This window comes from Schistocerca cancellata, chromosome 2 (genome assembly GCF_023864275.1).
Source record: "Schistocerca cancellata isolate TAMUIC-IGC-003103 chromosome 2, iqSchCanc2.1, whole genome shotgun sequence".
NCBI classification, from domain to species: domain Eukaryota; kingdom Metazoa; phylum Arthropoda; class Insecta; order Orthoptera; family Acrididae; genus Schistocerca; species Schistocerca cancellata.
Window position 1 is genome coordinate 318,098,846 of NC_064627.1, and position 22,083 is coordinate 318,120,928.

The 22,083-nt window shown below is 47.2% G+C and overlaps 1 non-coding gene across 1 annotated transcript; it reads left to right on the forward strand.

The window, feature by feature from the left end:
• Positions 1-20,276: 20,276 nt before the first annotated feature.
• On the forward strand, positions 20,277-20,351 carry Trnat-ugu (transfer RNA threonine (anticodon UGU)). Its single transcript has one exon. It is a non-coding gene; the product is annotated as a tRNA-Thr (tRNA).
• The last annotated feature ends 1,732 nt before the right edge of the window (positions 20,352-22,083 follow it).

Here is a 22,083-nt window from a genome sequence, read left to right on the forward strand (position 1 = left end):
CCACATGGGTAGTCCCGTCCCGCACCTCGCTGCCCTGTCTTCTCTTGCACTCTCGCCTCGGCTGCTGGGTGCGTGCGGTGGGCCCGCGGCGCCGCGTTAGCCGCGCATTCCTCGGCGCCTTGGCCGCAATTACCGCCGCGCCGCGCTGCGCTGTCGCCTCCTCTGCTCCGAGCGAGGCGCGCGCCTACGTGACCGGCGCACTGCGTGCCGACTGCCGGCTGCTCGGTGCGGCAGTACGCCACACACGCGTCCCGGGCGCCCGCCCGTCTCGCACACGTACCGCGCCACCGTCCCGTGAGGGCGTACCACTCCAACAGCTCGCTCGCCAGAGCGCGCAGGTATGTTCTGGGCTGAGAGCCTTCGCAGCGTTACCAGAAGTTCAGGCAGTGATAGGAGGACCACCCTAGACGATCATGAATCGCGGATGCCATTTCGACGCTTCGTTTGTAGCAGCGGCAGCGTCAGCGGGGTTGTCCACAGTTAAAATACCGGCTGGATGCAAGACAGCGACAGTTGCAACGCATTACTTTTTGCTGTATGCAGGGTGTTGTGTACATAGTTCCGTGTAGTCAGCGCGTACACAACTTGCCCACTAGAGCGCGACCCGCTAAGCACAACAGCGCAGGCGCAGCGCTCGTCCGTCTCCGCACTACGAGATGGCGCTGCCATAAAGACGGACCAAATTCTGCTTCCGCCGATCCGCGTATTAATATGTAACGCAGCCAGTGAGATTGCTGCTAACGTAGAACCTTTTCTCCTCGCGGATCACACTCGCGCAGTGATACCTGAACGCTCGACGTATTATAACGAGTGTACAGACCTCCGATTAGTCAGTCTGCATTAGTCTGCATTAGGCTGTGCCTAATAAGATTATCATATTCCTCTACATAGCCATGAAGATAAATGAATAGTCACGTATCAGAGATATCGGAGAATAAGATTAACGTGCCAAGACCAAAGGAACTTCAGATTGTCAATAGTAAACAGCATCCAGAATCAAGTTACGTAATGTCTATGATTTTTATTATTTTAATAAATGTGTGTGAAAATTAATCAAGTTCTGTTTAAAGTTGGTCACCGTCAATCTGCTAATCTAAGCGTGCAAGTGGCACTTCTATCGTCTGACCTAACGGCAGAAGATAAACACGCCACGATAAGACCACGAGACATATTGCTGACACTCGCCTACTTCGTTACAGCGACAAGTCAAATAATCTGATGGTGTGTGTACCGAAGGTCTTGCAGTACGCATACCACACAGTGTGGGTGCATCTCCGTAGCTGAGTTGTCAGCGTAGCCGACTGCCATGTGGAGTACCTGAGATCGGCTCCCTGTATTGCTAAGTGTTTTTCCTTGCTGGAAGGGTTCCTCTCAGCCTCGTGATGCCAATTGAGAAGGTACCCCTATGGAAAGTAGTGGATCCAAAGTCCGCAAAGCGGAAAAGGGCGAGGAAGCACCCCCTCCGCCGTAACACCGCTTTCTTATGCCACCTTTGTGTTAGGATGACACGGTGGTCGGTCTGTTCTCATTGGCCCGTCTGCGGCCAGAAAAGTGGAGGAGTCATAGAGCGCGGGAATGGACAATGTCTTGGGAAGAGGTACAAGACGAACAGCAACAAAAGTAGAACAAGGGTAATGGAATGTAGCCGAATTAAACCAAGCGATGCTGAGGTAATTAGACTAGGAAATCAGATGATGAAGGTAGTGAGGATGATTATGATGAGGTCCCATACTCCGAGGAGCTTAGGGGATGATGCGGGAGAACCGCACCGTTGTGCTAGGCAAGGTCCTAGCGCAGGTGGTTTGCCATTGCCTTCCTCCGACCGTAATGGGGATGAACGATGATGATGAAGACGACACAACACCCAATCATCTCGAGGCAGAGAAAACCCCTGACCACGCCGGGGATTGAACACGGGACCCCGTGCGCAGGAAGCGAGAACGCTACCGCAAGACCACGAGCTGCGGACGCTGAAGGTAGTAGATGAGGTAACTAATTTTGAAGCAACATAACTGTCGATCTCGTAAAGAGGGGGTACTGGCAATAACGTTTCTGAAAAAGAGAAATTTATTAAAATCGAATATTAACTTAGATGTTGGGAAGCCTTTCCTGAAGATATTTATCTGAACTGTAACCCGTTACAACAGTGAAATGTGGAAGATAAACAGTTCCGACAGTAACTAAAGACAAACGTTTGAATTGTTGTTCTGAAGTAAAATGCTAAAGATTTAACGTGTAGATCGTTTAACTATTAACATAGCTTACTAAATTCACGACAACAAAAATTTATGCCCCGATTTAGTTAAGTGCACGGGTCGCTTGAGAAGACATCCTTCGGTATCAGTTCCCAGTTTGGTAGTGGACGGAACTGTGAGTGGGGCTCAAAGTTGGAGACCTTAGCTAGACTACACTAAGCAGATTGAAATGCAGAAACGTTGGTGAGATGAAGCGGGTTCTACCACGAAGAACTTTGTATTCGGGTGTAAGATCAGACTAATAGTAATCCATGCATAGCAAGTAGTCCAAGGCCCCATTTCTTCGAACAGACGCCACATCAGCAGATGGGTACCTACCGTTTCTTCCCCTGCGCGGGTCCACGGCCGTGTTTATCAGCCCCGAGAGCACTGGTCTGTGAATTCCAGGAGGATCATTTAATGATGATTCGCTGGCAGTTTAGCCGCAAGAACGGCGGGTGACGACTTAGCGCTGAAACGGCAACCACTAATAGCTTCCCAGTTCGCAAGTGTTCAAGGAAGCAATTGACACCTTATTACAGTAGTACGATGTAATCAATATCCTGGTGAAAAACTGCAAACGAACACCCATATGAATCTACTTATAATCACATACCGTACATTCAGCGGCAACAGAATTAGGGACTCCTACCTACAAACGTGTAGTATCCACCCTAGTAATAGCGTTGATTCTTGTCATCGACGACAAGGTAAACACATCTCGCTCCATAGCATCACCTACTCCGTGGCCATTACTGATGTCCGCTGGCCTGGGAGCCTCATAAGCTTTCACCTACATGTCCATGGAATGTTCTATATGCCACCAAGAAGCAGTTTGGGACCGATGGGCTGATCCAGTGTAATGCTACAGATACAGTTCGCGTTCTGGAAACTGTAGACCTACAAGTGGATACTCATGATCGAAAAAGCGATTCTCGCATCTTCCACCGACAAGGGACAATTGCAGACAAACAAGCGGTTTCATTTTAACCCACGTACATACCCTCGAGATGAGAAAAGCTACGTCTTCTGCCGGAATGTTGCCCTGTTAGCTATCAAGATCCATCACTTTATGCGATTTGGGATGTACTCGAGTAGTTACAAGCTGGTCAGTCCAAAGGCTGGATTCTACTGCGCATGTTACTCACTGTGCCCTGTCGTGAGCGTTCAGTAGAGACACACGTATAGAGTGCTTGTATTTCTGAATGGCTTGGATGCCCGCAGGTTGACGTGACCCAGCATTAAATGTTTTAAATTACTCGCTGCTCTGCTCTATTACGTTCATAACCTGGTCGCAACCAAATGCGTTCACAACCAAATGCATCATTGTTCTTTGCGTTGACCATTCTCGGTTCAAGTGGTTTGCCCATAGTCAATAAACGGTCTAGCGGCACTCCAGTCTGGCGCACTGAACTAATCTATTCACTTGGTGACAGGAGCGCTTGCTCTTTAAGGAAGAAGATACATCCGCCTAATATCGTGTAGGACCCCCGCGAACACGGAGAAGTGCCACAACGAGACATGACATGGACTCGACTAATGTCTGAAGTAATGTTGGAGGCAACTGACACCATGAATCCAGCAGGGCTGTCCATAAATCCTTAAGAGTACGAGGGCGTGGATATCTCTTCTGAACAGCACGTTGCAACAACTCCTAGATCTAGAATGAAATTTTTACTCTACAGCGGAATGTGCGCTGATATGAAACTTCCTAGCAGATTAAAACTGTGAGCCGGACCGGGACTCGAACTCGGGACCTTTGCCTTTCACGGGCAAGTGCTCTACCAACTGAGCTACCCAAGCACGACTCACGCCCCGTCCTCATAGCTTTACTTCTGCCAGTATCTCGTCTCCTACCTTCCAAACTTCAAAGAAGCTCTCCTGCGAAGCTTGCAGAACTAGCAGTCCTGGAAGAAAGGATATTGCGGAAACATGGCTAAGCCTCAGACGAGGGGATGTTTCTAGAATGAAATTTTCACTCTACAGCAGATTGTGCGCTGATATGAAACTTCCTGGCAGATTAAAACTGTGTGCCGGACCGAGACTCGAACTCGGGGCCTTTGCCTTTCGCTGGCAAGTGCTCTACCAACTGAGCTACCCAAGTTCCTGCAACTATATCTTCTTTTACTTATGGTCAACAACCTTAGGTATGGCCACTAGTCGTGCTTTCCGTACTGTTTCAGGCCCTGGACTGCTTGCCAACACAATTGTGCAGCACTTCAAAGTGGGACCAATGTGCACGATGGCTCTATAATAAAGTCCATCCCACCGATGATGTTTCAACTACTGAACACATCGATGAAGTCCTCTACAGTTGGAATAGGAAGATCAAGCGTTCCTTACGTCAGGCATCTGTTACCATGGTACGCCAAGTGTCCAAACAAAACACGTTCCCCCGATTATTGCAGGAAATGAAACACCTCAAGAAGAGGTCGCTGGCAACGATACAGGAATCCGGATGAGCACAGGGAGATGAGGAGGCTCTCCAGAAAACTCCACTGTCGGGCTGTAGAACACTGCGAGCTAATGTGGGAAGACAAAATGGCTTTCTTTGCCCTCCAGACGCGCTACCACTGAAGTCTGGTCAGACATCTTCGCCAACCACGGCCGCCAAAATGGCCGCCCCAGGGCCCGCAAGGACTGATTTAAGATCCGCTGACCAAGACCGAAATTTTCGTCGACGTATACGAGGTCCAAAACACCACTGATAATATGGTCGACGATGATAACACTAATGGAATGCGTCACAGAGCTCAGGAATACAAAAGTATCTCTTCGACAACTTCACCGCTAACCACACTAACTGAGGTAAAGTCCTCACTCCGCCACCTGGGAATTCAATCCGCCCCTGGACTGGAGTGCGTTACGCAGGAACATCTAAAACATGTTCCACGCAAGCCCTTATGTTGCTCACAAGGATTTATAGTAGCCGTATGAGGTTCGTCTTCTTTTCAGGTGCGTGGAATGTCCCACGAATCGCCCGGTCTTAAAACCTGTCAAAGACCTTATTCTACCGACTATCTACCGTCCTATCAACCTACGTTCCACCTTATCGACGTTACTGGATTCCTCATTTTTGCCTCATAGGACAATTTTCCATGATGAGGACATCATTAGGCCAGATCAGTTGCCCGCATCTCGTGGTCGTGCGGTAGCGTTCTCGCTTACCACGCCCGGGTTCCCGGGTTCGATTCCCGGCGGGGTCAGGGATTTTCTCTGCCTCGTGATGGCTGGGTGTTGTGTGCTGTCCTTAGGTTAGCTAGGTTTAAGTAGTTCTAAGTTCTAGGGGACTGGGGACTGATGACCATAGATGTTAAGTCCCATAGTGCTCAGAGCCATTTGAACCATTTGAACCAGATCAGTTTACGTTCCAGCCTTCGTTTTCAGTTGAACTTCAACTATTGCGTGTCGCAGAGTACGTCGCCTGTAATATGAATGTTTGCAGTTGTGCAGCGGCCGTCTTCTTACACATAGAAAAAGCTTATGATCATCTGTGGTCTACTAAGCTCGTGATCAAACTGCAAGATCTGCAAACCTTGCCTGGCTATTGTCTAAAGGATAATTGGCAGTTTTCTCCAACACCGACTGATGGTTCACATCGATGGGCATCGCTCCACCGTTAGACTCCTACAGAAAGGTTCTCCCCACTACCCTACATATGCGACACATTGATCCGAACGGTGCAGAGTGAGATTAGTAATATGTTGGATCGTAGAGACTCCTCTTACAAGTCTTATTTTACCGCTTATGACACAGCAAATTTACAAAAAATTTGTACTTTTCATAACTCGTAGTTTAAGAAAGCACTCCGTCGTCAGGCCACGAGTGGCCTACCGGGACCACCCGACCGCCGTGTCATCCTCAGTGGAGGATGCGGATAGGAGGGGCGTCGTGTCAGCACACCGCTCTCCCGGTCGTTATGATGGTATTCTTGACCGAAGCCGCTACTATCCGGTCGAGTAGCTACTCAAATGGCATCACCCCGAAAAAAGTCAACATCGCATGACGGCCTGGATGGTCACCCATCCAAGTGCCCACCACGCCCCACAGCGCTTAACTTCGGTGATCTCACCGTAATTTAAGAGATATAATTTTAAGAACTATAAATTTTAAATATATTTCAGCCTATATTATTTACTTGAATAGATACTTGTTAAAGTTTTATTTTTAGCGTTCCGTACGTCAGTCGGATGACTTTGCTGTCTGTCAGTCTGTGTGTATGTCTTTCTGCCTCTCTGACTGTTAAGACCCATTTTCTCAGTAAGAGGTAGAAATATAAAGTTGAAATTTATGTAGCATACTAAGGTACACAGTACCATAGCGGCAGGAAAAATGTAACAATTTAACTTAGTGCAATCAAAATTTCGGTCATTTGTGTCACATACCACGATATTTTCAGACCCACTCATCAAAACCTGTAGACTATTGGCCGTTGACTTAGAATAATGAAATTTGACATGAAGCTAGGTACGACAGTGAAAATAAAGGAAAAGACTCGGAAACTGTTGATCTGTAACTATATCACATTTATTTTCCCTCTTTTTTTTTGTTTTTGTTGTACGTCTATGTGTCTGTCTCTCTCTTAAGAACTCTTTTTCTCAGCAGTGGTTCGAGGTATCAATTCCAAATTTATGTCAAAAACTAAGACCTATAGTCCCTTGGCGGTGTAAATAATTTAAACTTCTAAGTCAAAGCAATAAACGATACTGCGATATCTTTGGTACGTGCAAACTCACTCATCAAAAATTGAAGATAAACTAACTACACAGATGACGGGCCTGCTGGTGTGGCGATGGAGCGCTTGCCTGGAAACCGAGGCGTTTCGGGATCAGATTAGCCGGACCACTCATTTTTTCAGTCCTATTTCTAACCTAGCCGTCACCTCTCAACGATGTGAGAAGCCTCCAGAAGAAACACGTGGTTCAGAGTCCACGTTAAAACTATGGATTCCATTTGCCCGGTTGGATAACTGGGTTGGGTTAGGAATACCCAAGTCACCGAAGTGGAGCACAGTAGAAAACCAGGCCACTGAGCTACATTAAATTATTAATATTATCTACGTATCATTACGGAAAAAATCGCAACACCGAAAAATAATTACTGTATAGGACTGAAATTTTGGAAATACATTTTTCTAGGTAACACAGTGATCAACGTTGCAAGATCATAGGTCAATGTAATCGCAAGATATGCCGTTGCAAATGTGAAATGCTGGTGTACGAGGTAACCGGTGAAACCGCCAGAATGTTGAATGCAAGAATGCAAACGTGCATGAATTGTGTTAATCAGGCGCCAGAGCTCCATGCCTGTTGCACGTAGTCGGTCAACACAGGGACGGTATTAGCTGTTTGCGATGACGCTGGAGTTGTCGTCCGATGATGTCCCGTATGAACACGACGGAAGACAAATTTGGTGACCGAGCAGGTGAAGACTACATGTCGACACTCTGCCGGCCGTTGTGACCGAAAGTTTCTAGGTGCTTCAGTCCGGAACCGCGCTGCTGCTACGGTCGCAGGTTCGAATCCTGCCTCGGGCATGAATGTGTGTGAAGTCCTTAGGTTAGTTAGGTTTAAGTAGTTCTAAGTCTATGGGACTGATGACCTCAGACGTCAAGTCCCATAGTGCTCAGAGCCATTTGAACCATTTGTCGACACTCTGTAGAGCATGATGGGTTGCAACAGCGGTATGAGGCAAACTTTCTTCTCTTGGGAAACACTCCCTGGAATCCCGTTCATGAAAGGCAGCACAACGGGTCGAATCACCAGACTGACGTACAAACGCAGCCGTGGTCGGCAGGAAACTGCGAGACTGCTCCTACTGTCATAGCAAGTAGCACACCACACCATAGCTCCAGTGGACTCTTTCTAACCAACATACGGTTATCACTGCACGGAGACACAACCAGGTTTCATCAGAAAACACAACAGACGTCCACCCTGCCCTCCAATGAGCCCTCGCTTGACACCACAGTAGTTTCAAATGGTGGTGGTTTGGGATCAATGGGATGTACGCTACATGGCGTCTGGCTGGGAGCTGTCCTTGAAGTAACCAATTTGTAACACTTCGTCGTGTCACATGGTACTGTGGTGCCAACTGCTGCTCAGACTGCTGCTGCAGATAAAGTACGATGCGCCAGATGCCAGACATGGTAGTATATCTGTCGATAGTGCTACGTGGCAGTTCGGAGCCAGGTCTTCTTGTACTGTACATTCTCGTGAGCACCGCTACCAGGAATCATGCAGCGGCTACATTCGTGCCAAGTCGTTCTGGAGTATCGCAGAAGAAACATCCACCTTCTCCTATCCCTATTACACAACGTAGTCAAACTTCGTGAGATGCTGAGATGCTAACACAAACTCATCACGTCAATTCTCAGAGCTTGCAAACCCTCACGACCGCTACAGCGTGTATGTAAACCAAATCTGATTTGCATCCTCACAGTGGCACTATTAGTACAACTCTTACGCGACTGGCTTGAAATTTGATTAGACATCGTCTTCCATATATAGAAACTCGCCTACCAACTTCCTTTATGTCACACAACGCCTTCTTGGGGTTGCCATTTTTTTCTTCCGTCAGTGTATAATTAAGTTTGTACAAAACATTCTGTCCTACTCGCACTCGTCCGGTTGGATATCATTAAGTGTTCGGAATATGTAATCATATGAGACAGTGGCTTAAGTAAAAATATTGGAACACGTGAGGCAATACTGACCTTACGACTTATCTTAGCCGGCCGGAGTGGCCGTGCGGTTCTAGGCGCTACAGTCTGGAGCCGAGCGACCGCTACGTTCGCAGGTTCGAATCTTGCCTCGGGCAAGGGTGTGTGTGATGTCCTTAGGTTAGTTAGGTTTAATTAGTTCTAAGTTCTAGGCGACTGATGCCCTCAGATGTTAAGTCCCATAGGGCTCAGAGCCATTTGAACCATTTGAACTTATCTTAGAAAATAGATTAAGGAAAGGCAAACCTACGTTTCTAGCATTTGTAGACTTAGAGAAAACTTTTGACGCTGTTGACAGGAATACTCTCTTTCAAATTCTAAAGGTGGCAGGGGTAAAATACAGGGAGCGAAAGGCTATTTACAATTTGTACAGAAACCAGATGGCAGTTATAAGAGTCGAGGGGCATGAAAGGGAAGCAGTGGTTGGGAAGGGAGTGAGACAGGGTTGTAGCCTATCCCCGATGTTATTCAATCTGTATTTTGAGCAAGCAATAAAGGAAACAAAAGAAAAATTCGGAGTAGGTATTAAAATCGATGGAGAAGAAATAAAAAATTTGAGGTTCGTGGTGACATTGTAATTCTGTCAGAGACAGCAAGGGACTTGGAAGAGCAGTTGAATGGAACGGACAGTGTCTTGAAAGCAGGATAATGGAATGTAGTCGAATTAAGTCGGATGATGCTGAGGGAATTAGATTAGGGAATGAGACACTTAAAGTAGTGAAGGAGTTTTGCTATTTGGGGAGCAAAATAACTGATGATGGTCGAAGTAGAGAAGATATAAATTGTAGACTGGCAATGGCAAGGAAAGCGTTTCTGAAGAAGAGTAATTTGTTAACATCGAGTATAGATGTGTCAGGAAGTCGTTTCTGAAAGTATTTGTATGGAGTGTGGCAATGTATGGAAGTGAAATATGGACGATAACTAGTTTGGATAAGAAGAGACTAGAAGCTTTCGAAACGTGGTGCTACAGAAGAATGCTGAAGATTAGATGGGTAGATCACATAACTAATGAGGAGGTATTGAATAGAATTGGGGAGAAGAAGAGTTTGTGGCACAACTTGACAAGAAGAAGGGACCGATTGGTAGGACATGTTCTGAGGCATCAAGGGATCACAAATTTAGCACTGGAGGGTAGCCTGGAGGGTAAAAATTATAGAGGGAGACCATGAGATGAATACACTAAGCAGATTCAGAAGGATGTAGGTTGCAGTAAGTACTGGGAGATGAAGAAACTAGCACACGATAGGGTAGCGTGGAGAGCTGCATCAAACCAGTCTCAGGACTGAAGACCACAACAACAACAAGAGACAGTTTGCAATAAAGCTTCTTACAATAAATATTTACTTTCAAGGGTGATACGATTTACAAATGTAGCGGTGTGCATATAAGAGGGATGTGCTGTGGGCTGAAGCTAGTGGACCAACGAGTGGAAAGCGCCTGGTGGCGCCGCCGGTGGCAGCAGGGCAGCGGAAGGCCGTCGGGCAGAGGGTGGGACGGCGGGAAGTTGCAGCGCGGTCCCCAAGTACTGGCCTACCCTCTCGCGACTCACCGAGCAGTCATAACGCCGCCCGGCGCGCGCCCGCCGAGCTGATAGCGCTGCGTGTGACAGACTTCGCCCCTCCCACCCACCCCCGCCTGCACTGGCGACGAAGAGCCCGCCAGGTTGGTCGCGGAAAGAGGGGGTGGGTGGCAAGGAGGAGGTAGGGGGGCGACAGCAGCACCAGAAAAGCAGCAGGAAAAAGGGGGGCGGTAGGGGGGGGGCGGCGAGGCGCCAGCGGCGGTGGGGGCGGAACAGGCGAGACGGCAAAAACGTGCGCGCCCGGAAATGTGAGATGTGCAGATAAGGAACGCATTTAAGCCATATAATAATTTAGATGGCGAACGTGAATGTCGACCGAGATAAGAAGAGTAAGACGAACAACAAAAGAAATGAAAGTTCTGTATGAGACGGTGGAGAAGAGGGCAGTGGCTCCGAGGAGTACCCACGATTCTTCTCCGTGCAGAATTGCCACCTCTGTGTGTGTGTGTGTGTGTGTGTGTGTGTGTGTGTGTGTGTGTTTGTGTGCGAGCGCGCGTGCGTGCTCTGACAGGAGAGGGTTGGGTGGGAATCCTCCAGTCACGACAAGGACATTCGTCACCGGCCAAATTTAGATGGACTCCCTCTCTGTTTTGCCTACCGCTCGACATCGCCGTGTCCGTGTCTGTGTCTGCCTCTGCTCGCGCGCGTGTGTGTTTGTGTGTGTGTGTGTGTGTGTGTGTGTGTGTGTTACATGCTCCCGTTCCTGTTGCGCAGGTCTCCGTCCTGCATGCGGTTCCACACGGACGAGGAAGGAAAAAAAAAAGAGAAAGGGAAATCGCTTTTTACTCCGGCGCTCGCTGGCTGCTTTGTGTCTGCGCCACGCCGGCAAGTCGCAGCTGTGAGCCCGCGCCGCGATCGCGGTGCGAAGACCCCGGCCTTCCAATTAGCGAGCGCGCCTTGCTGCACTACTGTACCCTGCCGGGCTCTACTGTATGTAGCTGCGCGTTTTCGGCTGGGCGGCGGGGAGTTTTCGGTCGCCGGCTCCTCTGAATAGGCTGCCGGCAGCGTTCCGTTTTATTTTTATTTTCCCCTCTTTTTTAAATATATGTTTTCGTTTTAGAACCCACGCCGGAAGTTAAAGCGGAAATATGAGGGACATTCACTAGGCCCGCACGGTAACACACCTGCTGTTCGACGCTTTCTTTCTCGTTGTTCATTCTGTAACCGACTTTGATCGGAATCGTGTATCGCAGTAGTTACCGCACTAGAAAGGCATTCGGAAGGAGCAGGATTCAAACCCTAGAATGCTTATTCACATTCAGGTTTTCTGTGGGTTTCCTTAATCGATCTAGGTGAAATGCAGCATGGTTTCTTTGATAAGGGCACAGGTTATTTCCTTCGCTGGCTCTTTCGTTTTCCCGATTAAGTAACTTTTCCAGTGCACAAGAACCAAATTTAGGCGAAAGAGGCCATTCAAGTAAAAAGAAAGCGTAGCGATCAATGTCCCGTCGACGACGAAGCCGTTAGAGACGAACCGCAAGCTCAGATTAGGGAAAGATGAGGTAGAAAATAGGCCGTGTTCATTCAAAGGAGCCATCCCAGTATTAGCCTTAAGCGATTTAGCGGAACCACAGGAAACCTTAATATGGGTTACCGGACGAGGAACTGAACAATCGCCGGCCGGAATGGCCGAACGGTTCTAGGCACTTCAGTCTGAAACCGCGCGACCGCTACGGTCGCAGGTTCGAATCCTGCCTAGGGCATGGATGTTTTTCATCTCCTTAGGTTAGTTAGGTTTAAGTAGTTCTACGTTCTAGGGGACTGATGACCTCAGAAGTTAAGTCCCATAGTGCTCAGAGCCATTTGAACTGAACTATCGTTCTCCCGAATGCGTGTGCAGTGAGATATACATTGCACCACCTCCTTCGGCAGACACTGTGTAAGACGCACCAACACACTGATAAATCTCCTTGGGTGAGTGCTGGAATGATTCCTTTCAGTATGTCACGCTGGAAGTGCTCCTATATTTCCGCAGTTACATTACTATCTACGCATGACCGCGAGGTATTGTACAATCCTGCTACGGTCGCAGGTTCGAATGCTGCCTCGGGCATGGGTGTGTGTGATGTCCTTAGGTTAGTTAGGTTTAAGTAGTTCTAAGTTATAGGGGACTTATGACCTAAGATGTTGAGTCCCATAGTGCTCAGAGCCGTTTGAACCATTTTTATTGTACAATCGCAGGTAAAAATGGTTCAAATGGCTCTAAGCTCTATGGGACTTTACATCTGGGGTTCTCAAGTCCCCTAGACTTAGAACTACTTCAACCTAACTAACCTAAGGACATCACACACATCTATGCCCGAGGCAGGATTCGAACCTGCGACAGTAGAAGCAGAGCGGTTCCGGACTGAAGCACCTAGAACCGCTCGGCCACAGAGGCCGGCAATCACAGGCAAAAATGCAATACCCTCATAAAAAGTCTCCGGGATAAGAAAAGATTATGGTTCATGAAAATTATTCAAAGTTAAAGGAGCTTTTACGTGGATTTGCACGGTCAGTGTAGTCGACGGAGATTTCAAAGAAATGGCTAACTAGAAGGAACAGCTCTTTCATAAACATTGTTTAGCATCTATGCCAGTGACAAATCTCTTCCAGAGAAAACAAGGAGCTTCCTTTACGCCGATGACCTGGTATTAGTGAGTCTAGGAAAACCGTTGAAGGAGCCCACCTGAGAGAGATGCCTATTACTCTAACAGTCAACTTCGTACAAATCCAGCTAAAGCATAACTGTGCGCGTTTCATCGTAAGAACAACCAGGGATGTCGCAAACTCGACATCACATGGCAGGGAATACAGTTAATAACTACGACCCATCCAAAATATATGGGAGTCACTCTGGAAGTACTTTGACGTACAAGCAGCATTGTGTGAATACGAGAAGGAAGGCGGAAGCCAGAAGTAATATCTTCTGCACTGGTAGTACCTGGGGCTCTCGATCACAAACTCAGAGAGCGACAGCACTGGCAACACGTTACAATGCTGCAGAGTATTCATGCCCAGCATGGTAAAGCACGCTAACATAGTGGACCAAACAAAACACGCAAGTTTACTACTGGTGGTATGAAACTAACGCCACTTGTAAAACTCTACCAAGTCGATGGCATTGGGCCACCAAATATTCGTCGTGAAGTAGCTGCCAACGTGGCGAGAACTTGTAAAGTTCAGTAGGATAACGATCCACTACTTGGGAACGTTACAGGTACCCCAAGGTTGAGGTCCTAAAGGAGATTCCTCAAGACCACACTACACACCAGTCTTGGAAAACAGCAGTTGCTACACTACCTGCCCTCTCTATTCAGAACCCCTCCCATCTGGATACGAAGAGAATTGGATCGTTTGGGAGTCAGTCAGCCGTCTTTTTTCTGGTGTTGCAAGATCCATGAGTTATTCCCAGAAATGTCATTTCCCTGTAGATACCACCAACTGTGACTGTGAAGATCCACAGATCTCTGAACGCCCACTGGATCGTAAATCATGCCCTGCATCTTGCGAAGAAGATCGTCTGCATGGACGCCGAGCGCAAGTGAAGTAGCTAGATTTTGGTCTACTGTAGTAGCTTGATAATTCTTTCTTTGATTTGTTTTAATGGTAATTACCATGTATTGTACTTATTTATGACTTGTGTAACAAGAGTACAGTCATTAAAATAGTTAAATCACTGTTGTTAGAACCGTGTATCAGTAAAATAAATTGCTCCATATGAAAGTCAGCTAGATCCTCTTTCCAAATAAGGACACCAGGCTAAAATTTAATTACCCCCATGAGATGTACCTAATATCGTGTTTCACTTAACCAAATATTTAATTGTAACGGGAAGGTTGTCAGATAGATGATAGATGATCACCTGTTACAAGACACGCTAAACGGATGAATGAAGCAACTGATGCCAAACTTCGTACTAAATGGCTGAGCCACACATGTGGTGTTGGGCTCAGCGTAAGGAAGTACAGACTACCACGAAAAGTGAACAGTCGCTGGTTTACCAGTGGCTTCACTGTTAAATTATCTCGGGAAAAATCCTGTAAAACACATTTTTTCCAGAAAATATTTGTGCTCATATCGACTTACGAGTATAAGTAAAAAATTATCCGCAGTGCATTTTTTTTTTTAATTTGTGGTAAGTTCCTGTAGGACCAAACTGCTGAGGTCATCGGCCCTTAGGTTTACACACTACTTAATATGACTTAAACTAAATTACGGAAAGCACAACACAATCACCTATGCCCGAGCGAGGACTCTAACCTCCGACAGGAGGAACCACGCGAACCGCGCAATGCGCCCGAGACCAAGCGGCTACCCCGCGCGGCTCCATAATGCAACTATACGTTTTATTATAATATAAATAGGACATATACCTCAACATCATTTTCACTATAGTCTCTTTGCTTTTCAACGCACGTGGTCCATCGTTGTAGAAGCTTCCCGATGGCCTCAGAAAAAAAAAGTATTTTGGCTGAGGAGTGAACAACGCATGCATCGCGTCTTTCACTTCTTCGTCCGAGTTGACACAACGGCTTCTTATTGCCTCCTTCAGTGGGTCAAACAAGTGGTTGTCGGAAGGGGCGAGATAAATTCTGTAAGGAGGACAAGCCATAACGAATTTCCGGATGTTTCAGCATTTGGGCAGCGTTCGTTACGTGAACGAACATTGTCGAGCAGTAACACACCACACACCACCTTCGGACAGTATTCCCTTGCGTTTACTTCGAATTGCAGGACTTAGCCTACCAGGCAGCATCTCACTGTATCGCGCACTGTTTATTGTTGCGCCAATCTCCTGATAATGTTTCAGTACTGGGCGACGTGCGTCCCGAAAAACTGTAAGCATCAGTTTTCCTGCAGATGGTTTGGTCTTGAACTTTTTCCTGCTGATCGAGTGGGAATGTTTCCATTCCATACTCTCCCGTTTACTTTCCGGCTTGTAACGGTAGATCCAAATTTCACCACCATTCTATCTAAGAAGCCGTCACGTACGTTTCCATAACGATCCAAATGTTTCTAGCACATGACCAAGCGCGTTTGTTTATGCAGCACTGTGAGTTGTTTCGAGATCCATATTCACAGGCTTTATGAAACCCACGTACGGTTCAAATCGCTGTTTGCACTATGGGACTTAGCATCTGAGATCATCAGTCCCCTAGAACTTAGAACTACTTAAACCTAACTAACCTAAGGACATCACACATATCCATGCCCGAGACAGGATTCGAACCTGCGAGCGTAGCGGCGGCGCGGTTCCAGACTGAAGCGTCTAGAACCGCTCGGCCACAACGGCCGGCAAATACACGTATACTGTAGATGATTTTGTATAGAGAACTATGTGTAATTTACCTACGATGTGCCACTTGCTCAAGGGCGACAAGGCTGGCTATCAGAACCAGGCCACGTGCACTCTCAATGTTGTCGTCATTTGTGGCCGTGGGTGGCTGTCAGTCTCTTTCCTCATGCGTAACACTGAATTTTGTAGTCGATTCATAGACACTCTGCTGGGGCAAGAGCCGCGCGGGATTAGCCGAGCGGTCTGACGCGCTGCAGTCATAGAGTGTGCGGCTGGTCCCGGTGAAGGCTCGAGTCCTCCCTGGGGCATGTATGTGTGTTTTTCCTTAGGATAATTTAGGTTAAGTAGTGTGTAAGCTTAGGGACTGATGACCTTAGCAGTTAAGTCCCATAAGATTTCATACACATTTGAACATTTTTTTTTGCTGGGGCAAGACACTGTTTCCGTATTGTGCCGTAAGTTTGAAATGGTTCAAATGGCTCTGAGCACTATGCGTCTTAACTTCTGAGGTCATCAGTCGCCTAGAACTTAGAACTAATTCAACCTAACTAACCTAAGGACAGTACACACACCCATGCTCGAGGCAGGATTCGAACCTGCGACCGTAGCGGTCACGCGGTTCCAGACTGAAGCGCCTTTAACCGCACGGCCCCACCGGCCGGCGTGCCGTAAGTTTCTGATGGGCTGCGAACCCCAACACACTGTCCGACTACAAAATCCGGATCACCACCCGTTGTTCCGCTTTCGTGCAAACTTAAAATTTAGCGAGCGTGATCTATCTGCAACAAAAGCAAAACAAATAGAAGAATTTCGTTCAAACTTTCATAATAGAACCACAAAGGCATAACAATAAAATAAACGAAGACAGAAGTGAATATAAACAATTCTATGTCCTCAGATCCAAATCAGTAACTCCTACAAACTGCCTAAAAGTGCTTCAGTTTTTACGGCGCAGACCGTGGCAATTTTGGAAGCAATTAAGTCTGTATCTTCCACTTTCTGCTTGAAGATATTATCCGAGTCCGACTCCCAGAGTGTTCTTAAAAGTATTCAAGTCCAAAGATGAAATAAAACTACCAACCGTTATATTTTGGATGTGGTACTGGAATATATTCGTTGTAAGTATAGAGGGCAGACAGTAATTCGGCTCTCGGTGCAGTCCCACTGTGCTATCCACTATACTGAGGAAGTTGACGTCTTAGCGAAGCAAGCTGCGTCCACAGGAACTGTTCTCTATGTCAAATTACCGTATGAAGACTACTTATGCGAAGGCAAGAAACATCTCTAGGATTTATAGTTTCATTTATTTGTATCATTTATTATTAAATTTAACAAGCAGTGTGAACTGATCACATAAATAGGTCTGGTTTACTTATCAGTCTGTTTGTAAAACAATTGTTGTGGTGAAAGCTTGAGATTTCCATTCTGTAAATGTGCATTTTTGTATTTTCTTTGTACAATTATATTTGTGTAAAAATGTGTTCTCGATGGCTGAGTACAAACTCTGGAGGCAAAATAAAACAAAACAAACAACGATGTGGGAAAAGTTATGTCAAGACAGGATAATTTTTCACTTCCCCTCGACTAATAATTCTGACAAGGAATTAATTGCTGTTTATCAGTGGGTTAACTGGAGAAAGAACAAAACAGCATCATATGAGATTGTTACGATAGGAGATAAAATGCGAGACCTCTTTCTGGGTCACGACGTTTCAAGCATTCTGTTACTACCGAGGAATTAGTAAAATTGCGTATTACTGGTCTTAAGTGATCGTGACGCAGCTGTTTTCTGTTAGGGTCAATCAAAATTGCTACCGCATTTACGGCGCCCCCGGTGCTGTCAGCGGCAATGCACCGCGCGGCAAGGTACCTGTTTAAACATTTTGGGAACAAATGGAGGAGCGGTGGCCTCCAGAACTGGCGCCGGGTAAAGGAAGCTCGCGCGCGGCCTTGACTCAGTTTGGCGAAGTTTGCGAGACATTTCTGTGGAGTTTCCGCGATAAACCTCTCCCGCCCTCCGCGCCCCGCCTCGCCCACCCCGGGCTCAGCTGCTTCCGCCGCTCCGCGCCGAGCCGGGCCGGGCCGCCTCGCGCCGCACGGCAGACTACGAACTCCGGCCTCTTCTGGCGGCTGCCACGCAGGGGCGCCACGGCGCAGGCGAGCCCGCGGCGCGCCGCTCGCCGCCACACACTGCTGGCCGTGCCTGGCACCGCGTATTGTCTGTCTGTTCCTTCTTTGCCGACGTGCCCTATATACACTACTGGCCATTAAAACTGCTACACCAAGATCAAATGCGGACTATAAACGGGTATTCATTGGACAAATATATTATACTAGAATTGACATGTGATTACATTTTCACGCAATTTGGGTGCATAGATCCTGAGAAATCAGTACCCAGAACAACCACCTCTCGCCGTAATAACGGTCTTGATACGCCTGGGCATTGAGCCAAACAGAGCTTGGATGGCGTGTGCGGGTACAGCTGTCCATGCAGCTTCAACATGATACCACAGTTCATCAAGAGTAGCGACTGGCGTATTGTGACGAGCCAGTTGCTCGGCCACCATTGACCAGACGTTTTCAATTGGTGAGAGGTCTGGAGAATGTGCTGGACAGGGCAACAGTCCAGCATTTTCTATATCTAGAAAGGCCCGTACAGGACCTGCAACATGCGGTCGTGCATTATCCTGCTGAAATGTAGGGTTTCGCAGGGATCGAATTAAGGGTAGAGCCACGGGTCGTAACACATCTTAAAAGTAACGTCCACTGTTCAAAGTACCGTCAAAGCGAACAATGGCACCTCATACCATCACGCCGGGTGATACGCCAGTATGGCGATGACGAATACACGCTTCCAATGTGCGTTCACCGCGAAGTCAGCAAACACTGGATGCGACCATCATGATGTAAACAGAACCTGGATTCATCCGAAAAAATGACGTTTTGCCATTCGTGCACCCAGGTTCGTCGTTGAGTACACCATTGCGGGCGCTCCTGTCTGTGATCCAGCGTCAAGGGTAACCGCAGCCATGGTCTCCGAGCTGATAGTCCATGCTGCTGCAAACGTCGTAGAACTGTTCGTGCAGATGGTTGTTGTCTTGCAAACGTCCCTATCTGTTGACACAGGGATCGAGACGTTGTTGCACGATACCTTACAGCCATGCGGATAAGATGCCTTTAATTTCGACTGCTAGAGATACGAGGCCGCTGGGATCCAGCACGGCGTTCCGTATTACCCTCCTGAACCCACCGATTCCATATTCTCCTAACAGTCATTGGATCTTGACCAACGTGAGCAGCAATGTCGCGATACGATATACCGCAGTCGGGATAGGCTACATCCGAACATTATCAAAGTCGGAAACGTGATGGTACGCATTTCTCCTCCTTACACGAGGCATCAAAACAACGTTTCACCAGGTAACGCCGGTCAACTGGTGTTTGTGTTTGAGAAATCGGTTGGAAACTTTCCTCATATCAGCACGTGTCCCCACCGGCGCCAACCTTATGTGAATGCTCTGAAAAGCTAATCATCTGCATATCACAGCACGTTCTTCCTGTCGGCTAAATTTCGCGTCTGTAGCACGTCAACTTTGCGGTGTAGCACTTTTAATGGCCAGTAGTGTATTTGCCTTCAAAAAAACTGGAAAAATACACAGCACAAAAAAATTGCAGCCCCCAGAATGAGAGCTGCAACCAAAGTGAAATTTCATGGGTTCAGGTAATACGATGTTAATTCACTACAAAATCAAGTCAAATTTACAAAGAAATTGGCAATATGAGTCCACTTACCACAATGACTTTGCACGCAACAGTGGCCTGGACGCAGGTAGGGTGTCACAAATGCTCATCCCTCTGTTGAAGGAAGCTGCCCTCAAAACCGTTGTAGACTGGTCCTTGATATACTGAGTATTGTCACTGAAATGGAGTTGACATCTGAACTGGCGCCACACATTTTGATCAGGGACAGAAATAGGGATCTCCCTTGACACATGAGTACTTGACCATCATGCCGACGGTTCGTAGAGATATTTACTAAGATGGTATCTGTTGTTTCGGACATGTCCGAAAGAACAGATACCATCGGTGACCAAGCAGCTCGTTAGAATGAAATTACAATGAAATGAACACCCTTAGCTGCTTTCAGGCGTTGACATACGTCAACGGGGATGGATGAAAATGTGTGCCCCGACCGGGAATTGAGCCCGGGATGTCCGAAAGAACAGATACCATCTCAGTAAATATATATATAGTTCAGGCTCACCGGCCACTTGACCATCTTCTTCTTCTGTGCGAATGCACAAACAGTGCCCGAACTCTTACGGGAATCGGCAACGCGCCGCGAATAATGAGTATAATGGGCGGGGACGCTACGAATGTAGTGCGGGACAATACGTTGAGAATGTGGGTTTCGCGGGAGGCGTACCAGAGGTAAATCCCTGCAGTCGCGCTATCCTCTGTGTCATCGGTGGCTCAGATGGATAGAGCATCTGCCATGTAAGCAGGAGATCCCGGGTTCGAGTCCCGGTCGGGGCACACATTTTCATCTGTCCCCGTTGACGTATGTTAACGCCTGTAAGCAGCTAAGGGTGTTCATTTCATTGTAAGGTTCGCTGAGACTTTAGTCGTTTGAGGACGAACTTTCTCGTATTTCAAAATGACACCGCGATACTGTCGTATGAGCGGTAACACATTAGGGTTGCAAGATGTTTGTGATGTACCGTTGCGCCGTCAGAGTTCCCTCAAACACTACCAGCCGTGACCTGACGCCGTATTCGATGATACCGCACATCATGACACTCGAAGTAACGCCGCTGTGTCCCTAAAAAGCAATGGAACAATCGGACCTCCATCCTGTCACCGGCCGGTGTGGCCGTGCGGTTCTAGGCGCTTCAGTCTGGAACCGCGTGGCCGCTACGGTCGCAGGTTCGAATCCTGCCTCGGGGACGGATGTGTGCGATGTCCTTAGGTTAGTTAGGTTTAAGTGGTTCTAAGTTCTAGGGGACTGCTACCACAGACGTTAAGTCCCATAGTGCTCAGAGCCATTTGAACTACTTGAACCATCCCGTCGCTGCCATGCTCACCGATGTTGGTCACCAGAATAGCGCAGTAACTCGATTCATCACGGTACGCAGTGTGATGCCGTTCAACAGCAGTCCATCCTTTTCAGTAACACAGTAGCTCGAAACGCACCAGTTTGTGTTGTAGTGTTAAAGATAGCATGCGTAAGGGGCGTTAATTCTGTAGCCCGACTGCTGTTAGTCTCTGACCAATGGCACTGGATGCCTCAGAGTTTTTCCAAGACATCATTATTTCTTTTCGGAGGGAAGGAGCAGAAATGAAGGGGTTACGACGTGCCTTGGTGCGCTATGCCATGATTCTCCCTAGTGGTGTTTATATATCTTCAAGTTGAACCATGAAATCGAGTATGCCTGCCATGGAATTCTCATGTAGTTTAGCACTAGGCTAATGTCATATCCGAAAGCCCCAACAAATCTGGATGTTAATTACATCATTCAGACAGCTGTTGATATGGAGACCCATAATGATGTCCTTTGAATCTATGAAACTCTGGCGATTGCTGATATTGCTGTCTCACATGAGAACGTGGCATCTCTGTGTTGTTCACAGTGATTACTCAACATATGACTGTATTTATGCCCCTCGCCTGGTGTGAAAACTAAACACGAACAACAGTCACGCATTCTCTGCTGGAAATTCTATCCCTCACTGAGAAATACAGCAAAGGAAGCCACTTTACAAGAGAGGGAGGGGCAGAAGGAAATTGGAAGAGTGACGAACTACGTGGAAATGGACAGATGGAGGTGGGAGGAGGATACGTGTGGAGTATGTGTGGTTTAGGAATTTAGAATAAAAAGAAATAGTCCACTAAGTATTTACTTCATATTATTTAAGGAAAAACTTCGGAAAGTGTTGCGTCCCTAGGGACAGCTGTGTCGACGGGGCGTTACACCCATTTTTGTTGTTGTAGCTTTCCGAGTAGCTCATTGTGAGGAAGACGTGGATCGCCTCGGGCATATCATAATATTTTAAGTGACTGAGTGATAGCAAGGGATTTGAATATTTTAATTCTTTCTTCTCTACAGCTAGCGAAGAAACGAAAATGTAACGTTCGATTGAGATTAAAGGCAGAGTCCGCTTTCACTTGGATGAGGAGGGAGAAGAAATTCGTCTGTGATCTTTTTGAAGGAACTGTTCCATTATGCTAAATCGATTTGGGGAAATCAGAGAGAATCTAAATCATGAC